The sequence below is a fragment of the Dermacentor albipictus genome, chromosome 10, assembly GCF_038994185.2.
Source record: "Dermacentor albipictus isolate Rhodes 1998 colony chromosome 10, USDA_Dalb.pri_finalv2, whole genome shotgun sequence".
Taxonomy (NCBI): domain Eukaryota; kingdom Metazoa; phylum Arthropoda; class Arachnida; order Ixodida; family Ixodidae; genus Dermacentor; species Dermacentor albipictus.
Genome location: NC_091830.1, coordinates 18,713,143 through 18,722,954, shown reverse-complemented (window position 1 = coordinate 18,722,954; position 9,812 = coordinate 18,713,143). Strand labels below are relative to the sequence as shown.

The 9,812-nt window shown below is 47.6% G+C and overlaps 1 protein-coding gene across 10 annotated transcripts in view; it reads left to right on the top strand.

Annotated features, from left to right (window-relative positions):
- The first annotated feature begins 591 nt into the window (after window positions 1-591).
- Window positions 592-9,812, top strand: part of LOC139050528 (achaete-scute homolog 1a-like) — a 497,333-nt gene continuing 488,112 nt past the window's right edge. For all 10 annotated transcript variants that reach the window (XR_011508925.1, XR_011508926.1, XR_011508927.1 and 7 more), the window contains exons 1-2: window positions 592-648; window positions 752-850. The gene's annotated coding sequence lies outside the window, so the exon portion shown is untranslated. The remainder of the gene's footprint in view (window positions 649-751; window positions 851-9,812) is intronic.

The following is a 9,812-nucleotide window of genomic DNA, read 5'->3' as shown; positions in this document are numbered from 1 at the left end:
TTATTAGTGAGCCATATAGGATGCAGAATGCCGTCTCGACCACCCAGAAAGTCGTGCAGCTGCCCGGTACGTCGTACGCGCACAGTCTCTCCCAATGTTGTACGCTTAGAAGCATTCGAACTGTTGGACGGGGAAGGAGCGGAAGTGAAGGTCAACGAGGAACGTTTCGGCAACTTGCCGTTTGCAGATGACGTCGTCCTGTTGAGCGACGCTGGAAATGACTTGCAACAAATGGTTGAGGACCTTAGACGACAAGGTACCATTTGAATGAGTTTGAAGATGAGTACGCAAGACAGAGCTATTGTTCAATAGCCTGGCAAGAGGACGAGAATTCGTGGTTGACGTTCAGTCTCTAGAACGGTTGCAAGCAAGCGCATTAACATTCAGCCTCTGAAAGAGAGAGAGCGAGAGAGCGATAAAAATGAGAGAAAGGCAGGGAAGTTAACCAGAGTTAAAGCCTCCGGTTTGCTACCGTGTACTAGGGGAAGGGAAAGTAAACCTCTGAATAGTCGATAGCTAGAGCCACCACCGTCTACGTCACTTGTGCTGGGCTACATAATAGCAGCCAAGGGGCGGAAACCGTTCAGTGGGCTTGGCGAACGCATGAGGACAGTGCATCAGAACAATCCGTTCTTGTTTTTCATCCAGGTGAGCTACTATCACCAAATTCCCAGCGGGCGTAGTAATAACCCATATCTGTTGATTGTGCCGGTCCAACGGTCGCTGACAAATGTGTACTTTTGTCTTGTAGATATATTTCTTCTTGCGGGCCGGGACGTTGGATTTAATCCTGGACTGTCTACGGATGAAGTGCCTAAAAAACATAATGCATGAAATGCGAGAGATCAAGGTAAGCACGAGTTCTTCAAGCCAGTGGCCTGAAGATAAACTGAATTCTATTGACAGGAAAGTAGACGGTATCGCAGCCGCTGTCACGTAATACCCGTGCAATATATAGGTGAACTACAAACAATCGTCGATCATCTGATTCCCAAAGTAGACGATTTGTAAAACAGGAGTAGATGGAACAATTATTTATGTGCTTCAAAAAAAGAAAAAAAGAAGGATGAACAGCAGAAGGTTTTAGAACATGAAGTTACCAAGAAAATCTTGAGGGCGTACTGAAAGTTCTAAATGTTTAGAGCGTACTCATAGGCTTGGGACGCCATGTGAGAACAAGTCCCGACTATATAGTCATATTTAAACTAGTTGATGATAGGGATGAGAAAATTCTCAATAACTGTGGCAGTCTTAAAAGTATCCCTTTCAATATTTTTGAGGGTTTCTCGCCTCGTGTTCGGTGATCAAAAAAAAATTAATGCACAAAAGAAAACGGGGACAATCACGACAAAGTGGCGTTGACTTACCACAAGGTAAAGATTAACGGCAGGCTACTCAGGTGGGATGATACCCAACAAGACCGTCCTCTTAAATGGCAAATGACTAGGTGCCCTAAACAAACCAAGCGACAGATCAAAGCGAAAACAGAACATGAAATCAGCGGGTGTGCTCCTGCCTATACGGGAGCTTACTATATCACTGCTAGTGCTTGGAGCATAACGAATAAAACTAGAAAGCCACACTTCTGACCTTTCGTTCTGATGAGATGCTCCTAACTGAAACGTGAGTATGCGAAAACAGCAAGGGATACGGACATAGTACCAAGCTCTCGCATAGTGGTCAGGAGGGATCGTGGTGCAAGAGGGGATGTCGTTGCTATTATTCTAAGAAAGGGAATTGACTTCACTAATATTCCTCACGAGACGAGTATTGAAATGGTCTGGATCCTTGCTCATCATGTGTGCGTACGCAGCCTGCCAGTCTAATCGGTGTAGTCGGTGTAGTCTGTAGGCCTCCCAACGCTGACGGTGCAGTGCTTCACTCACTGCATGCATTCCTTCAAAACAACACGAAACTCTGCAACAAGCTTATCATGTGTGGCTACTTCAACGAACCCGCAATAGATTGAGAACCGTGCTCACTACCGCCTTGGGCGCTCAGTCTAATGTGTTGCTCGACACTGCGTACTGTTTTAATCTCCCACAGCTTGTGCAGACATCAACGCGTGTCACGTCCCATGCCAGCACCATACTTGACCTTGCTTTTGTTTCTGAAACCGTTCATGAAAGGGCCTTTCTGTGGATGTTTCTACCCGGAATAAGGGATCAGAAAATGTTTTTTTTTTAAATGAAACTTCACGATAACAAGATCGCGTGAACCTACGAAGGAATCCTTAGATTTCAACAGCGCCGAAGAAGAAAGTATTCTCGACCACTTAGAACAAGATTTCCACTTTAATTTTTTTGCCAAAAACAAAGACATGGTTTCCTAGGCGTCAATGAGCTGTGGCTGCACTTTAAGAGTATACCGTGAATGAATGCATAAGGAAATACGTTCCCAGAAAGCGAAAAAGAAAAGAAAAAATCGAAGAATCCCATGGTTTACCCGCAGGATCCTCCACTTAAAACGGCGATTAAAGCGATTATAATCATCTCAGTCAAGCCACTCCGTCTTAGCGTCACTGGGAGCAAATCTTAGAGCCCACTTGAAATCATGCGAACACCACTTTTTAAATCATAGCATGGCAGCTTCCTAAAAAAACCTACTTAAGAAAGTCTTGGATGCATATAACGAAGCGGATCAACCCTGTTGATAATATAAAGTTTAATGACGTCGAAGTTGCCGACGCTTAGAGCATTGCGGAAGCGTTTGACAAGTTTTTTCATCGGTATTTTTACGCGAACCCGCTAAAAAAGCTGATGGTCACAGCGTTGGTTTCGAGCTTCCAGATCTTGCCATACCTGAGGAAGGCATCTTTTCGTCTCTGCTAAACTTGGTTGCTAAAAAAATATGCAAGTCCTCACGCCATACCTAATGCTTTTCTTAATCGGTTCGCGGAATAGTCCGCCAAATACCTGTTCGTGATATTTAACGAAAGCTTAAAGGAAGGGGATCTGCCTAACGATTGGATGACGCCAAAGTAGTCCTAGTCCTCAAACATAGAGACAAGCATAACGAAGACAATTACCGACTTTTGTACACACACACACACACACACACACGCACACGCACACGCACACGCACACACACACACACACACACACACACACACGGTACTGCAAGGCTCCGTTGTAGGGTCACTTATTTATTAAACTGAAGGACTTTGCCTGCAAATGTCCCGTTCGGCACCGTTTTTTGTGTATATGACTGTATCGTTTAGTCAAGGCAAGTCAAAAGTTTTAACCAGTCAAGTTTAACCCACTCTTTGAATACACGGCTGGTGTCTCCTGTGGCATATGACCTTGAACATAACAAAATGCTTGCACATGGTTATTACGCGTAAGAACATCCGCTAGTTGGCGCGTACAAGATAAAGAATATACATATTAAACAAGTAGTTGAATTCATATATCTCGGAATAACAAGTGTTACTAATGTGACCTACAATAAAAAACGCACATGTTCGGTGCGTTTCCTTGGCAGCAATAAAAAAGTTGTGGCTATTAAAGCATCGTTTGAAAAACTGCACCAGTGCTACCAAATTTACGGCATCTAAGACGATCATTAGGCCAATGCTCGAATATGCATATACTACCTGGGACACGCACACTAAGATTGGTATAGACATTGTCGAAAACGAAAGCACTTAGACTTATCTATAATACTTATGACCGGCCCATTTCAGACACCGATCTGAGATTGCAATCTGGGCTCCAGACACTGAAACTCCCCGCAAACTACGCCGTCTACAAACAATGTATATAATCGGGACACCTACATACAATTTAATTAATTGCGACAGACAAGAGGTAAGCACAATAAAATAATTTTAATGCCGTAACGCGTATCTTTCTTCCTTCTTACCCAAGACTACGCGAATAGTACGCCCTTCCGCAAAGAGTGCTCTCGATCAAGAGAACTCGACCACTCCCGGTTTTCTTATCTTCAGTGCGGGCCTACTTACAATGTCATGCACTCATTGTTTCTATTTGTTTCTGTTACACATTCTGATGTTTCCTTTTACATTGAAGCTGTTTACCTGATGGACCTGTGTGAGTGAGCGTATGCGTTGTATCGTGGGAGGGGGGGGGGGTGTATCTGGGCTGGCTAGCGTCCGTAATGTGAACAAAAAATATGGCCGTGCTGCTTGGTCTCGTAGGGGGCGAGGGGGCTATCTGGGCTGGCTAACGTCCGTAAAGTGAATAAAAAAGATAACGAACGATAGTAAGGCGCAGCAGAAAGAAAGGTCACGTGACTTCACCGCACGCCGCAACTGTGCAGTGGGGAAGCGCACCCGCGCTGGCCGCCGTTGCTGCCGGCTGCCGTCTGCTGTCGTCTGCCGTCAATATGGCGGCGCGCCAGTTGTGGCGAGAAAACATGAGGACGTGCGCCGCGGTAGCCACTGCGGTGTGTAAGAACCGCATTGTGGGTTGCAGAGGTAGACCAGTGCAACAGTTGCAACTCCAACAAAAAACGGGAAAAGTGGGAAGACCACGCATGGTGCGCGCGGCCGAACAAGCCGAGTACGAGGAGAGGCGTCGACAGCAGAGACGCGACCGACAACGTGCCCGTGCGAAAGTGAAGATTGCGGTCAGTGACTTTGCCTCCGAAGAACGTCAGCGGGAGCAGATGCGATAATCTAGTCGTCGGCGTCGAGCGCAAGCCACCGATGAAGTTCGTGCGCTGGAGGCCGCTTGGCAAGCGTCAAGCTAGGTCGTTCGAGTCGGCGTCAAAGTGGCAGAATCGTGAGTTGCCACCTCCTTCGAGTCTCACCGGGGCGAATTCCAAATTCAAGAGAGCGTATCTGGACGCGTAGTTTGGCTATAGTGGCTCGATCTGCGATCGACTGCTGCGCGGGCCAATCCGCCATCATTTGAAGGGCTCGGTTCGAAGTTTTTTTTTTTTTACGCCTTTCCTATTGTCAGCAAATGTGATGGCGTCATAGTATTTGTTCGTAATGAATTGTGTATTAGGAAACGTTTGCCTTGTTTACTACACTTTTATTTTGTTTCCCTTGGAGGAAATGAGTATAAAATCATGCATGTACCACTCCTGCCTCGGCTTCCAAAACGAAGCCGGCAGTTTTGTTAAACAAATAAATAAGGAGTAGGTTCACAAACTCCAAGTAGTCACTATTGACCGCGATCATGAGAAGAAAATTTGCAGAAAAATAAAAGTGCGTTGGAGGACATATACGGCAGGCATTACCACGTCGTGACCAGCAGCTAGCTCTATCCGTACAGAGAAAGGCATGCAGTCATAGCATTCTACCGATACTAGCATATGGGGCAGAAACTTGGAGGTGCCCTCCCCTTGTCTACGCCCCTGAAGACAGCGGAGTCTGTTAGAGAGCAAACGGGGGTAGCCGATATTCTAGTGGAGATTAAGGTGAAGAAACGGAGTCGGACTTGTCACGAAAATCGCAGTGCAAGCAACCTGTGGTCTATCAGAGTTGCAGAATATGTGCCAAGAAGAGGCAAGCGCAATCGTGGACGGCAGGTAACTATAGGTAGTGTGACGAAATGAGGAAATTCGCAAGCATAGATGGTGTCAGTTGGCTCAAGACAGGGGTGATTGGAGATCAGTGGGAGAGGCCTTCGTCCTGTAGTGGACATTAATAGGTTGCCGAAGCATGTGGCGTTTGAAGCTTTGGAGCAACACGATGTATTCTTATTTTTGCTTGCTCCGTGTGGTCTCCACCACACCAGCTCTGCGTGACCAAGGTACTCAGCCGATCAGGAACCTCCCCAGCGCGAATGCCGGCGTGACGACAACAGATAAGATTGTAGCCCTGACATTCAAGCTGTGATCCGTATCTGTATTGGCGCCGTTGTCTAAACGCTGCTTACACTGCGTTTAACTTTGGGACATATGTTTGTTCCTACAGAAGGAGACGTTCAGGCGGAGCAAATGTCGGCATGCTTTGGCAAGGCTATAACCGCCAGTACCTAGACCACTGCTCCTCTTCTTACTTTTTGTTTCCCGTGGATGTCCGTAAAAGGAAAGCTGGATTCCAAATTAGCTGGCATTTGCTAACCAGGTTTCGCCTGACGTCATCGTACCTAGAAAGGAAAAACTATAGAAAGTGTCATTAGATCAGTTTATGCTGGTCACGTGCTCTTGACGCCGTGTTCCCTACATTTCCTTTCTTTGCATTCTCCCGCTCTTTCTCCCTATTTGCATCCGTACGGAGGAAGAAAGGCTGGTTAACAGTGGATAATTAAAATGGTGGCGAGAATTTCCCTCGTTTAGCTTCATCCCCAGTACATCAGTGTGACTTCATTGACATCAAGCTAATCTCTTATATTTGGGCACACACACGCACACGCATCTCAACAGACGTCTCGAGGGTGTCGGCTGCCGCTGCCCTCGAGAAGAGGGGAGAGTGAGGAAGGAGGAGGGGGGGCGGAATGCTCCCGTCTATCAAGCGTGCGGTCCCTCTGTGCGGTTCGGCTACTACCGTGCGGGATCATTTTCAATTTTCCACTCGGGTCTGACGCGCCCGCGCACACACACACTGAAGCGGAAAAAAGACTGCGCGAACCCGCAACCTCCTCACCCGCGCGCTTTCCCATCCTCCGCTGTTCCCTTCCCGTCGACTGCTGCATCCGAACCATGACATTGTCTTGACGGCCGTTCAAAACTAGCCAGCACGAGACAGACCCGCGGCATCTTCGCCATTGCTAAAGAACAACCGTAGAAAAGCAATCAAGTAGCCGCTTTCCGTGTAAAAACCGCGAGCCTCTCCCCCCTTGCCGCCCCCTTCCTCCACTTCCCCTTTCCACTTTCTCACCCTCTCCCCATCCCCTTCTGCCGCGTATACACCGTAGCCATTCTGTTCAGTGCAGGTGCTGCATGCGAAGGGAAGTGTATGACGCCTGAGTAACTTACCTGAGGCCCGCTTTAGGTATTAGCGAGAGAAGAAGCGGGGAGGAAAGGGCAAAGTTCAGAGCGGAAGTGGTAGACGGGTGCGCTTCCCACGCGCTCACCGGGGCTACGCAAGGCGCTATACTTAACTCGAGCTACGAGAGTGGTACGTCGTCGAGAATCACAGCGCGCTGTACGATATTGGATGTCGTCCTGGGCAAGCTGGTGCATTCAGGCAACGCGCTAAGGAAGACGAGGGCCCCCGTTGAAAAGTTGGCTTCAGCGATATGCTACACGTTACTTGTCCTAGCACTGTTAATCACTACCAATCGTGGTTATTTAAAGGGACAATAAAGACAAAAATAAGGTGCGCGCTGCGTTAGTAAATAACACTTCTACAACAACAACAACAAAATGAACAATCAGTGGTGATGCAACGGTGAATGTGATAGAAATGCTTAGCATTACGGTCTCACCGCTGTGAGGTCCCGGATCCATGATTTGATCAGCGCTCACCACATTGCGAAGTGTCGTTCAGGAGATAACTCGACACATTTCCTGCCTTTTCAAGGAGCGAAGGGCAACTAACATTCTTCCGCAGCAGACCGCCATCAGTTGCACTATATATATATATATATATATATATATATATATATATATATATATATATATATATATATATATATATATATATATATATATATATATATATATATATATATATATATATATCGCGCTGCGACCTCTGACAAATTGCGTGAATAGGAATGGCATCGGAACAGGCATCGCTAGAAAACTGCGGCCCTTGTCCCCAAACAGCGATCGCCCACTTTTTTATGTTCCATTTTCTTTATTTAACGCTCTGCGCTCCTTACTTCCCACTGAAATATGGGAAGTAATATCGGACGTTCACATTCGGCGATATAGTCGTCTTCGCGGGACGTAGTGCTCGACCAGCCAATCAGTTCATTTGGTTTTGCTCAACCAGCCAATCAGCGTGCGCCTGGTGGCACTGGCGACAGTATCGCCCAAACTGATTGTCCCAGAATACGTCCCCAGGAGATGCTCCGCGTTAGTTTGAGTTCGCAGCTGAAGTATGCAGACTAGAGCGCACTAGCTCAGGTGGACCTCTCTGTCTTTCCTGTCAATAAATGTTATCTTCAGGAAAGTGCTGGTACCGTCCGATAAAGAGGACACGGAAATGGTGGGATATTTTTGGATGATAACATACGCGCGCTTATACGTCAACGTTCGCTTTAGCCTCTGTGCGTCCAGCCAAGCTCTGGTCATACCCATGCGCGTTGGAGAAGCGCACGCGCATGCGCACATGCGTTTCAGCACGCTGGGTCCAAGCGAGGGGAGAATCTGGACACATGTACCTCAAGATGAGCGAGGACATTAATGACGCGAAATCACCAGCATGCACTGCTGAAAACTGCTTCCACCGCTCGCTAGGCTGCGTGTTACGACACTGTTGTTGCCACGCTTGCTTCAGCGCTGGTTGCCCATATAGAGAAACAAGAAAGGCACACGAGATAGATGGTTACTATTCGGGGACAAGAGCCAAAGAGTGCAAACTTTTCTCAGAGTTTAGAACGGACGTCGCTTTTGTACTTACTCCCGTACTTTTTCATGCTAGAGTTGCGTTTCAATTTATGCATTTGCGAGTAGAGCCTAAATTACTGTGCATGGGGACTCTATATGCTCGCCACGATGTAGACGACGGAGTTCATTTTCCTCACTTTACCAACCACGTGCCTGGGGGTTTTAAGGTGATTACAGGGGAGAGATCCGCAAAACAGTTGAAACTGCGCATGCGAGGAACGTACCAGAATTACTAGCATATTTTTAGTTTCCACGGGATATGCAAGTATGTGGTGATTTAACCAGAACGGGAATGGATAGCACATAGATTGGCCTAAAAACTGCGTCCTTCTGGCTTCAAACTGCCTTGTGAATTTGCATAATTGATCAGTTTCGGGGAAGCTTTGCGTTATGAATGCAGCGATATATATATATATATATATATATATATATATATATATATATATATATATATATATATATATATATATATATATATATGAGATGTATGTTTGTGTGTACGTGTGTGTACGTGCTAAGAGATTTATGGTCGCACTATGTATAGAAAATTAAAAAATTTAGAAATGCTTTAGCGTAATAAGTAACGCCACAAGACCGTCTGAAGCCGACACAAGTGCCAAAATTAGACAAATCCATGTTCAATATCCCGGCATTCCCACGGTAGCCGCTCGATCGCCCCGCCAGCGTCCCCTCCGAGTAAATCTATGGTGGGAAAACTCAATGGAACGAACGGCGTTTTGCGAGCTCGGAAATAAAAGCGCGAAATCTCTTCGCCAGGCAACAGCGTGCGTTGCTTTCGCGGTTTCACGACGCCCGCACGGCAAGCACGTCTTGCACAGATCGCGGCGCTCGACCCCCCATCCCCCCGGTCCCCGATCTTCTGCCCGCGCCGAGTAACCCCGGATGAACGTGACCCCCGGTCGGTCGGTCGATTGCCCTTTGATCGGCGCCGCAGATAAAAGGGAGCCGCCGATCACCGCTGCAAGCATGCGCTGTGCCCTCGCGCGTGGTGTGTCTGTACGTATGTGGCGCGCGCGTCCGTGACCGCGCATGCGCCGGCCCTGTTGAGAGCGCGATGGTGCGGAGGCGTCCGAACCAGCGCCGCGCGTTAGTAGTCAAGCTGCCTTCCGATAATTGCGTGTACGGCACTGCGGCGGCGGTATCGGCGGCATCGATGTAGCGGTCTTCTAGTTTAATTGAGAAGTTGAGAGAGGAGTGGTCGCGGCTCACGTGATCGCGCAGCCGAACGCGTGCGTGCTCTGGAACCGCGTGCTTTGAGAACCCGAGCGGTGTGTAGTTCGGTAGGGAACAATGACGCGCGTCAGTACTTCTCGAGCTCG